General features: G+C 45.6%; 1 pseudogene; it reads right to left on the bottom strand.

The window, feature by feature from the left end:
* Nucleotides 1–10,108: 10,108 nt before the first annotated feature.
* On the bottom strand, nt 10,109–10,960 carry LOC113833544 (annotated as a pseudogene).
* Nucleotides 10,961–11,927: the final 967 nt, after the last annotated feature.

An 11,927-nucleotide genomic window follows, 5' to 3' on the forward strand; every position in this document is an offset into this window, starting at 1 on the left:
GATGAAGACTGGCTGAAGGCCACACTATAAAAAGAGCTGAGAACTGGGAGAGAATGATGGCTTCTCTTGCTGTCAATATCCTAATTATTGAGGTGTTGGGAGAGAAGTGGGAATGGACCTGTTTCTGAAGAGGTCAGTAGATCCACAGGGCTGTCTGCTGAGAGAACCAAGAAGAAAACATCTGTGAGGACAGAGATATCGATGCAGACAGGATTGAGAAAGCTCACTGTAGAGTCATCAGGAATTTCACTAGACCCCAAGATTAGTGTCTGTACATCCAGGAATGTGATCAGGAGCCCCTCACTAAGGCCTTGTCAAATTTTCTTTCCATGTTACAGTGATAAAATATTCTGACAAAAACAACTTAAGGGAGAAAAGGTCTATTTCAGCTTACAGTTCAAAGCACAGTCCACCACCGTGAGAAAGTCCAGGCTGCAAGGAATTGTAGCCACTGGTCATATCGCATCCCATTTCTCCCCCTCTCCCCCAGAGATAGGGTTTCGCTGTATAACAGTCCTAGCTGTCATGGAACTTGCTTTATAGACCAGTCTGGCTTGAACTCACAGAGATCCACCTTTCTCTGCCTCCCAAGTGCTGGGATTAAAGGTGTACAACCACAGCGCCACTTTACTGTCTCCCCAGAGGCCCATCTTCCACATGATTTCAGATCCCGTCAAGCTGACAACAAACACTAATCATCACAGACCTTAAATAAATGAGGCTCCCAACCACCTTTGCTTGTATTGTCTGTGGGGGTTTATTAAGGTCTGAGTAATAGAAACCCCTGCTCAACTTGGCTTGAAGAATCTATATTATTCAATAACTTATACTAGGAACAATGCTGTTCAGTCATTTGTTTTGGCTTTTGGCCGTCTTTTCCTACTTTTCCTTGCATGTTGACTTGTTTCTTAGGTAGTCTGCCCTCATGATGGAAAATAGATTTCCTTAAGATCCAAAATGGCTGCCATCAGGATACAAGATGGCCACTTTCAGTATCTAAGATGACTCTTGAGAAGTAAGATGACCATTTTCATGAAATAGGATGACAATCTCCATCATTTACCTTACAAGGTAATTGCCAGTGATAATCAAAAATAGTTTCTTCATCCATATTTAAAAAGAAAGGGATTCAGTTTTCTCAACACCAACACACTCCAAACACAACTGTCTATCAGAAGCCTGAATGAGTCCCTAAACTTATTGAGTAGTTGCTGACATGACCTGTCTAAACCCTCCTGTCTAAAACTCATGAGAGGATTGCTCATGTGGTCATCAACAGCTTCAGAAATCTTTGTCACCTTCACTGAACAATTCCACATTGACCCTTGTTAATCCTCCTAGCAGCCCTTTGATATAAATACAATCATCGTTTCTATTTTACACAAGTGTGGATCAGAGATTTGATTAATTTCCCAAAGGTCCCAAGAGCAATTAGGCTAAAGAATACAAGAGATTCTAGCTCTAGACTTCCACCCATCTTTCACAGTAGAACAAGAGAATAGTTGTGAGCATCACCTTTGGACAGTGACTCTGAGGCCCCACAGGCCTCTAAGGCCTGGGCACCTCAGCAGCTGTGCCTTGAACCCTACCACTGGATCTTTAGGAAGCTTCCACCATGCAGCTCTGTCATCTGGCATGGCAGAAATAGGTGTAGGCCCACTGCTGAAGAACCTGGAGCTCCTCCTCAGCTGACTTTGGCCTGAGAACTTCCAAGCTTAGGATGCATTTACTATCATTCTCTCAAGTCCCTAGACATGAGATAGCTCTTCCGTTAACTCTCCATCAGTCATCAGATTCTGTGACAGGTCTCTAGACACCATCCCTGAGTCCATTCATCCCTTCATCTCCTGTGACACTGAGGAATCAGAAATGACACTAGACACAATAACAATAATAAGCATAGCTAAGAATTCTTATCACCTGCCCAGTACCAGATGTCTGTGATTTCCCATCTTCATTCATGCTGACTTCAGTGAGTGCTAGGCTTAGTCGATACTCTTAGTTCTGCTTCACAGGAAACTGAGACAGACTAAGACTAAGGGATCTGACAAAGGCAAGTGAGAAAGCCTGGCCTTTAGTCACTCCTTCAGCCTCCTTGCACAACCACTGCTCCATGGTGCTGAGTTTCAAGAGCTTCCTCAAGCCTTCAGGGACATGAAGGGGATCCAAGCCTGCTATTCTCAAGTAAGCTGGTCTCTTTCCATTGTACAGACTCCACAGAACTTACATAAGTTTGCATTGCCAAAGCTCATTGGTGCCATCATATAGCATACACGGGAGATGCCAGGCCCTGCCTTTCACAAACACTACCGAATACATATTCCCCACATTGCCCAGGGGCTTCAGATCTGTCTTCTTTCACAGCAGTACAGCAATCTAACTACAAAGCCCTGACATTCAATTAGCCATTCCTATGTTGTTAGACATCAGAACACTAATTCTTTGCCATAACAAATGATGCTATAAGGAGCATTTCCATGTATACAGCTTTCCCTTTGGCAGTCAAATTAAAATTAGCTGCAAGCATAAAGATAAGGACAGAGGCCTAAGTGAGTGCATTGTGCCTGCAAGGCTGATTGACTGCCTGTCATTTGAGCCAGCCCATTCTTCTACCTGCTTCCTGCTGTCCCAAAATATGACACACACAGGCACCTAGACATGCAGCCCCTGAAGCCTGCTCCCCAGTGTGACTCACCCTACAACACTTGTTCCTCTCCCTTTGACCTCTCCAACTGCCCCCAATGGAAGGCTGTCAGACATTCATCCAGCACAAGATAGCTAGCAGATTTCACATTCCAAGTTAGGTGGCCTGGGTATGACACTCTGTTCCCATCTTAGTCAGAACAATGTTTATGGATGCATACTCTTTATTATTATTATTAATTAAATTTTATTTTATAAGTATAGATGCTTTCCCTGCATGTATGTCTGCACACTGTGTATTTGCTTGGTGACCTTGGAGGCCAGAAGAGGGCGTCCAATCCCCCTCCTTGAAACAGGAGTTATGGATAGTAGTGAGTTACTGTGTGGGTGCTAGGAATCAAACTCGGGCCCTCTGGAAAAGCAACAATGTTCTTAACTACTAGCCATCTCTCCAGCCTTGGCTGCCTCTTCTGAGATGAGGGTGGTGCCTAATGCATAGCCATCTATTGAATGAGAAAATGAAAGAACCCTCAGACATACAGACAGGCAAAGGACCTAATGCTTAGAGAGATCGGATAGCTTGCACAGACCTCAAAGCCATTAGGCCAGGGACAGTTCTCAGGCCAGGTACTTGTGGCTGCAGGGCTCAAACCCTGACCATTCCTTTCCCCATCTTCTTGCTTGCTACTTAGCTTTGCAGATGTGGCATACTGTATTCTTAACACCCTAGCTGATTTTTACGTCTTTATCAAAATATGTCTGTCTTTCAATAGCCATGTAGAATTGAATGTCACTCATCAGGAAACTATTTCCCAAGCTGACAACCAGAAAAAACATCACACATAAGCCCTAAGAGTCTGTGCCCAAAGACTGCTTTGTGCTATTTGTTGCTCAAGACATATGTGCATTTGGACACATGGACATGTGTGTGTTCACACATGGACACTTCGATGTCAAGTGGCAAAAAAAGAGAAAGAAGACAAAGTTCTGTCACAAAACATGTGCCACAGACACAGAATAGCTAACTAAGTCACCTAAGGAAGTGTTCCTAGCCTCAGACTTGACACAGGGTTCTAAGACTCCACTAGAATCCCAGTTCCTCAGGAAAATGGGAATCAGTCTGCCACAAGATCCAGCAATTCCACTCTGGCATATACCCAAAAGATGCACAATCATACAACAAGGACATATGTTCTCAACTATGTTCATAGCAGCATTATTTGTATTAGCCAGAACCTGGAAGCAACCTAGATGCCCCTCAACTGAAGAATGGATAGAGAAAATGTGGTACATTTACACAATGGAGTATTACTCAGTGGAAAAAAAAAAAACAATAGAATCTTGAAATTTGCAGACACTAGAAGAAACTATCCTGAGTGAGGTAACACAGTCACAAAAGACAAACATGGTATGTACTCACTCATATATGGATTTTAGATGTGGATCAGGGAACCGCCAGAGAGGCTGGGAAACAGGAAGTACCCTAAGAGAGACACACATGGTACCCCAGAGAAGAGGAAGGGGACAGGATCTCCAGAGCATATTTGAAACATGGCAGTGTGGGGGGAGCTGGGAGAGAGAGAGGGGAAGAAGAGGAGGTGAGAGGAGGAATGGGGGAGCAGGAGGGCTGAGTTGGGGGAATAATAGAGGAGAGCAGGATGAGAGATATCATAACAGAGGGAGTCATTACAGATTTGAGGAGAGGTCTGGCACTAAGGAGAATTCCAGAGATCTACAAGGGTGACACCAACTGGCAATCTAAGCAACAGTGGAGAGGCTACCTTAAATGCCCTTCCCAGATAATGAGATTGATGACTACTTTATATGCCATCCTAGAACCTTCACCAAGTGGCTGATGTAAGCAGAGGCAGACACCCACAGCTATACACTGAACCGAACTTCTGAAACCCAGTTTCAAAGAGGAAGGAGTGAAGAACAAAGGGGTCAAGACTGAGCTGGTGAAACTCACAGAAACAGCTGACCTGAACAAGGGGGAGCTCATGGACCCCAGACTGATGGCTGGGAGGCCAGCATGGGACTGATCCAGACTCCCCTGAACATGGGTGTCAGTAAGGAGGCCTCAGTAATCTATGGGACCTCTGGTAGTAGATCAGTATTTATCCCTGGCATAAGAATGGACTTTGGGAGCCCATTCCACATGAATGGATGCACTCTCAGCCTGGACACATGGGGGAGGGCCTAGGCCCTGCCCCAGATGATATGACAGACTTTGGTGATCCCCCATGGAGGGCCTGACTCTCCCTGGGTAGCAGAGGGGAGATCGGGTGAGGGGTTGGTGGGGGGAGGAGGAGGGGAGAGAGAGGGAGCTGGGATTGACATATGAAGCAGGCATGTTTCTAAATTTAAATAAAAATAAGTTTTTAAAAAAGGATCTCAAATGGAAGAGGAAACCAACTCCAGTGGCTGTATAGAGAGCTGTTCACTTGGGAATTCGGCTTCTAAGATGACCTTAGACTAGGATAACTTCCCAGACCAAGGGAAGTCAGTCTTAGAGCATCTGAAGTGTGCTGTGGGTTTACATTCACCTACCCTACTCCAGAGGATTACTTTAAATCAGAAAACACTGAGAGCCATCTCAGTCCCCATCCCATCCAGCTATGGCCTCTCTTAGACCACAAGAGTCTTCAAGCCAGGCTTATGAAAGAGACGCCAGTGCTAGGTTTGTCTGTCTGTCTGTCTATCTGTCTGTCTGTCTGTCTGTCTGTCTGTCTGTCTCTGTGTGGGCACATTTGTATGCACATGTGTACATGCATATGGAGGCCAAAGACCAGCTTCAGGTGTTGTTCCTCAGGTTCTATCTCCCCACCCCCGGCTTTTAGGATGGGGCATATCACTGGCCTGGATCTCACCACCTGGCCAGGGAGCCCCAGAGATTCTCCTGTCTCTGCCTCCCCCGAGATGGAGTTACAGTGTGTTCCACTATGCCAAGCTATTTTTTACTCGGGTTCTGGGGCTCAAACTCAGATCTCCATGCTCACAAGGCAAGCCCTTCACCCACTGAGCCACCTCTCCAGCACCCATAGCCTGTTTCTTATTCGTCCTGAAGCTGGCCATCCTGGGAGTCAGGTTTTCCTAAAGTTCACACCAGGCACAGACAGTGTGACCTTGACAGTGCAGGCGTAGGTAGTTCAGTGCAGCCAACTGAAGTGCACTTGAAGCATTCCTCAAACCCTCTTCCCCATGCAATCCCATGCAAAGTATAGAATCCTTCGCTGATCCTTACTGAACCTCATAGCACACACTTTATTAAACAAACTGGCACAGCCACTATCTGATGACCCTGAGGAGTAGTCAATAGTCTGTGGCTTTCAACCAAGGACACTTGTGCTTGCAAATGGCTCTTTTCACCAGTGGGAAATATTTGCATTCGGGGATTGGGGTTACAATTCCCTGCTTGCTTCTTGAGACTTTACTGGAGACTCCAACTTGGCCTTGTGATTCGAAGAAGAAGAAAACAGATTCTTCACCACAGTGCATGCTGAGCCCCTCGGAGTCATCCCTGATATCAGATCGGCCTTTCATCTGGGGCTTGGGCAAAAAGAGACAAATTGCTTCCTTCTTCTCTGGGTCTCTTGACAGTCCTTGGTTCTACACTGGGCTCATCTATATTCAGCCTTCAGTTTGAAACCCTAAAAGGAAAGTAGCAAAGCTTAGGGCAAGGCAGGCCACACCAGGAGCCATGTTCTAAAATAGGCAGGGACTTGGTCTCTTTCTCACTTATCTTTGAATGTGGCAGGGTGGAGGGGTGGGGTCCTGACCCTGCAAAACCATGGAAGTGAGGAAGATGACTGACACACGATCCAGGAATTCTGTTCTTAGAAGACCGACAGAGAAAAGGAAACTAGAATCTGGTATTGTTCTGAGGTCCAGGGGGAGGCAGAGGTGCAAGGAATGTTCCTCCTTCCAGACCTGCACATGTGTCTGTCTCCTAGGGTTGCTGCTGCTCATTTCGCCTGAGGACACTGGGCAAGAAAAAGCATAATGTACTCCGTGTATGTGTCTAATGTGGACTCCTGGAAGGAAGGACTTGTGAACAAGAATGATGCTTGGTACTGAATCCAAAAGATCAATAGTACTTACCTCTTAAACAAGATGTCAGTAAGTTGGTGTGGTGGTTTGAATAAGAATGGCCCTCATAGGCTGATATATTTAAACGCTTAGTCACTAGGGAGTGACATTATTTAAAAAGGATTAGGAGGAGTGCCCTTGATGGAAGAAGTGTGTTGGGAGTAGGCTTTGAGCTTCAAAAGCCCATACCCAGTCCAGAGCCTCTCTCTCTCTCTGTCTCCCTCCCTCTCTCTCTCTCCTCTCTCTCAGTGTGTGTGTGTGTGTGTGTGTGTGTGTGTGTGTGTGTGTGTGTGTGTGTGTGCATCAGGATATAGCCCTCAACTATGTCTCCAGAACCATGCCTGTCTGCACACCCCCATACTCCTACCATGATGATAATGAACTAAACCTCTGAAACTATAAGCAAGCTCCAATTAAATATTTTTCTTTTATAAGAGTTGCCATGGTCATGGTGTCCTTTCACAGCAATGGAACAGTTAGACAAGTGGCAGGCCCATTTTCCTGTATGTTAATATCCTGCCCTCTCTGTGTGTCCAAGTGTGAGCAGCCTGTGCTTTGTCATAGAAGGAAGGGACCTACAGGACCAGCCTCTGTAAAGCTACCATCAAGGGATAGATCAAACATCAGAACATGGCACCAGCAAGATTCCATTTTTAAGCAAGTGTTACACGTGTAGATGTTCTTCTTAATCATTTCCTCACTTTATATTTTGAGGAGCTCTCTGATTCAGTTTGTTTATCTAGGTAGCTCTCTTGTCCTCCAAGTGCTGGGAGAATAGGTGGGTTGCTAGTCCTTCTGACATGTACATTGGTGTTGGGGATTTGAACTCTTGTCCTCATGCTTGGTCAGCAAAACAGCAGAGGCTCTGATCTACCCTCTAAGCTGTCATCTCTCCAGTGCACATATCTTTTGTTAGTAAGCTTTTCTCACTAAGTGCACTTCAGAGTTCGCCCAGTCCTTAGTTTGGATACACAGTGACATTTGGTGTGATCACAGACATCCATCACAGAAGCACACCTACTTAGAGAGAGAGACACAGTGACATTTGGTGTGATCACAGACATCCAACATGGGAGCACCCCTACTATGAAAGAGGAAAAGCAGACATAAGTAGTCCAGTTCCCCGAGACCACCACACTGGAGAGGCTACACCCATGGGCAGTACTAACTAACATGGCCCAAGGTTCCCTTTTGAGGCTGCACCGAATAGAGCTAACCCTCATTGCACATCTCTGCATTTGTGAACTCATTAAAATCTTCTCCTAACCCTTAAACCAGAAGCTGCTGTTGTTTGTTAGTTGTCCTCAGAGTATGCAGAATGGCAAACCTTTGATTTCCCAACAGGCTTTGCTCTGAGGTCAAACAAGATGACTCTGCTGTCTTGTCTCAGCTCTCAATACTGCCAATTAGCCTTTTCTTATCTGTGCCACATTTTCTGAACTTTGAGTGTTTTGCTGCTGACCTCCATGTTTGAATTGACCCCCATGTGCAGTAGTAAGGGGCTGTCTGTTGGGAGAAGCCTGTGATGTGCCCTCAGGAGAAAATAGATGTGTTCAATCAACTTCCTTTGGGTGAGAGATAGGTGGTGTTGGTGGTGAGTTCAATGTTAATGAGTCGACAAAACACACGGATAAGGGAAATGGAAATCTGCCAATCTGTGAACGAGGCTGCACCGAAAGTGCCAAGGGTACCATCTGTGGATATGACAAAGTTATAGAAGTGATGGAAAATGGTGAAGCTAAACTTTAGACTCTGAAGATGAAGACCGATAAGAAGAGCTGAGGACAGTGTTGCTGTGAGGCGGGAAGGTAGAGAAATTTGGGGTCAGGTTACTGAAGGTTTGGAAAAATGTCTCAGCCAGGCTTCATCATGAAGAAAATAGCACATACAGCGAATCACTTTTAGAAATTTATATTCTGTAAGGCATCTTTAACCAGAAACAGACGACATTCAAAGTTGCATACAGCTTAGTTGACACATATTTTGAGCTGACGCTCCTGGGAACCTAACTGAATCTCCCAGGAACAGCAGCTCAGCTTGAGGTGGCTCAGGGCTTACAGGGGCTGTACAAGAGCTATGACAAAGGATGAGAGTGGCTTTGTCACCGTGACAGTGTCTTGGTGTCTCCCAACTCAGTCCCTCACTAGCTGAGGACCAGAGAGCTGTCTCAGTGGACAAAGGAGGAGCAGACGGTTCACCTGACCCTGAACTGTACCAGCGTCTCACAGGTGCTGTGAGGTGTAATGGCTTCTGCCTTGTTCATGCTGGAGGCAGTTTGTGATCCAGAGACAGGTCACCAGAACAGAACTTGGGGCCAGATGATAACACTGACTGCTATTCTTGTTTCTAGTGGCAGGGTATTGATGCAAGCCTGCTATTTTGTTGGTTGTTGTTGTTTCAGGTAAGGGTCTCAAGTAGCTCAGGCTGGCTTTGAACTCACTATACAGCAAAGAATGATAGCCTTGGACTCTTCCTCCTGCCTCTTCCTCCCCATTGCTGGGGTTATAGGTGTGTTCACCACACCTGCCTTGCCAACCCAGCATTGGTGTACTCATGTCTTTCTTACTGCATCACAGCCCTTTCTGAAAGAATCACTGTCTCTGTGCCTCCATCTCATTGTACATAGTCACCTTTCACCTTTAATGTCATTCAAATTGTGCAGCAATGCTGATTCAGTTCGCTAAGGAGTTGTGCCCATGTGTAGCAGCCCCTCTGGCCATGTGAGGTCTACCAGAGATGGTTAAGGGCAGTGCATACCTTCAGCAGAAAGCACACTTGGAAGTTAGGGTGTCAGCTCATGATTGCTCAGGATCTGAAGGACAGGATAATTTGAGGAGAAGCTCCCAGGAACCATGGAGACAGCCATCATGAAGAGACTTGGGGAGAGTGAAGATGGAGCTAACTCATGTCCATGTTGGGTAGAGACAAGCCACACAGTTATCTCCTGAGGGTGAAGCTGACTTATTTTTTGTTCCTCAGAAGGGGAGCCTGCTCCTGGGTGCCCTGAAGTTGACTTCAGTGTCAAAGGAATGTTCCTGATTTCATGAACTCTGGAGTTCCAGTAGGAGTGTTGCTATGTGCCATCCCTCCCTGTAGCTGGAGTGGAAAGTGACAGAAAGAGCTTGGGCATTCAGTCTCTGCCATTTTTATTCTACACAAGTGAAGGTACAGGAGAGGTTTGCTGAACCATGGTGGATGTTTGCAAGGTCTTAAGGTTGACAGTTTGGGTGGGCAGCATTAGCTATAATCTTCCTTGGGTGTGTGATTAGGTTTATGTCAACTACACACAAACTAGGTTCATCTGGGAAGAGGGAACCTCAATTGAGAAAATGCCTGCATCAGATTGGCTTGTAATCAAGTCAGTGGTAGCATTTTCTTTTTTTTTTTTTTCACAAATAAGACTTTTTATTTGTCACAATTAAAAATCTGGATTTTAAACAGATTCTTGGACTGGTGGTTCATACCCATCAGCTCATTCAACTTTAGCACCTGTCTCATCACCAGTAGTTTTTCCAGAACTACCTCCTTCACCATGGAGCTCCATGAGTTTTCCCAATTCAAACTTGGGTTTCTTCAGCATTTTTACTTTTCTAACGAAGACATCATGAAGATGTTAAATGGACTGGCAAGCCTTTTCTATGTCTTTCCCAATGCTGTCTGGAATCAATTTATTAACCACTTCCTTCAAGTCATTTGTCTGTACTTCTCGGGTCATGATTTCCATCATCTTCTTGCGGACCTGCGGACCTGCTGGTGCTGTGCATAGGAGATCTTGCGTATCTGGTTGTTGCGTTGTTTTAATGAAACCAACACAGAACAGATGGAGCAAATAACCATTGGTTGTCTTGACATCAACATGGGCTACAATCATGTTCTGCCACTTTTTGACCATGGAACACATTTTGTCCCAGGTAAGATCCATGCCATGGAAGTTAGTCAGACAGTTTTTGCCCTGAACATCCTCAGTAATTAACTTGAATTTTCTAAATGCAACTTCATCATTCTGTAGATCAGCAAGGCTCACTTCAAACACACGACCCTTGAGGCCATCAGCTGCAATTTTGGTTTCTTGAGTCCTCGTGACTAGTGTTTTCCCAATGTTCCTAATATTGAACATCGCAGGTGCTTTCACATTATACCAGTCTTTCTTCGAAAATGGATCAACCACTTTCTTCTTGGCTCCCTTCTTGCCGCCTTTCATCTGGTGCTTATTCTTGCCAACCGCCATGGTGCTGCTGAGAGAGCCCAGTGGTAGCATTTTCCTGATTAATGATCGATGTGGGAAGGCTTTTCCCAGTGTGGTTGGTACCATCCGTGGCAACTGGTCCTAGGATGTATAAAAAGCAGACTATGCAAGCCATTGGGGAAGCAAGCCAGTAAGCAGAGTTCTGCCACGGCCGCTGCTTCTGTTCCCATCTCCAGATTCTTGCTTTGAGTTCTTGCTTTGGCTTCCATCAATGATGGACCATGATCAGGATGTATAAACCAAATAAACCCTCTTCTCACCAAGTGGCTCAGAATATTTCATCACGGCAATGGCAAGCGTGCAAGTCTCACAGGACACAGCAGGATGATGTCCGTTTAATCTTGGTGCTTCCTGTTGCTGGAGGAAGCACTAGGCACATGGCCAGCACTGGGTGCTCCTTCTTCACCACACAGCTAGTCACAGCCACAAGATGCAAGAGCAGAGAGAGAGAGAGAGAGAGAGAGAGAGAGAGAGAGAGAGAGAGAGAGAGAGAGAGAATGTGAAGGTGATGTGGTCTGAAAAATTAATAATCTTAATTTCCAGAACTTGGGACCATGTGCTTTGCAGGGCAAGAGGGAATTAATGATAAAGGTGGAATTAGTGTGCTCATTGACCTGAAAATAGAGACATGATTCTGGATTTTCTGGACAGACCCAAGGTAATGCCAGAGCCCTTAAAAGTGGGAGCTGCAGGCAGGACTCGGAGTGCTATGATATGAGACAGCTTCTGTGGCTCCTCAGGCTTTGGAGATGGAGGAATGGGCGTGGCTGAGGGCAAACTGTGGACTTTCCAAGCTGGGAAGACAGGAAACAGATTACCTTCTGGAACCTTCAGGAGCAACAAGCCCTTCTGATGTATTGGCTAGAGTTTCAACTTCAGAACCAGAAGAGGGAAAGTTTGGGTTGCTTTAGGCTGTTGACTATGGCACAGTTAGGAAACTGGCATATTT

The sequence above is a fragment of the Cricetulus griseus genome, chromosome 2 (assembly GCF_003668045.3).
Source record: "Cricetulus griseus strain 17A/GY chromosome 2, alternate assembly CriGri-PICRH-1.0, whole genome shotgun sequence".
Taxonomy (NCBI): Eukaryota; Metazoa; Chordata; class Mammalia; order Rodentia; family Cricetidae; genus Cricetulus; species Cricetulus griseus.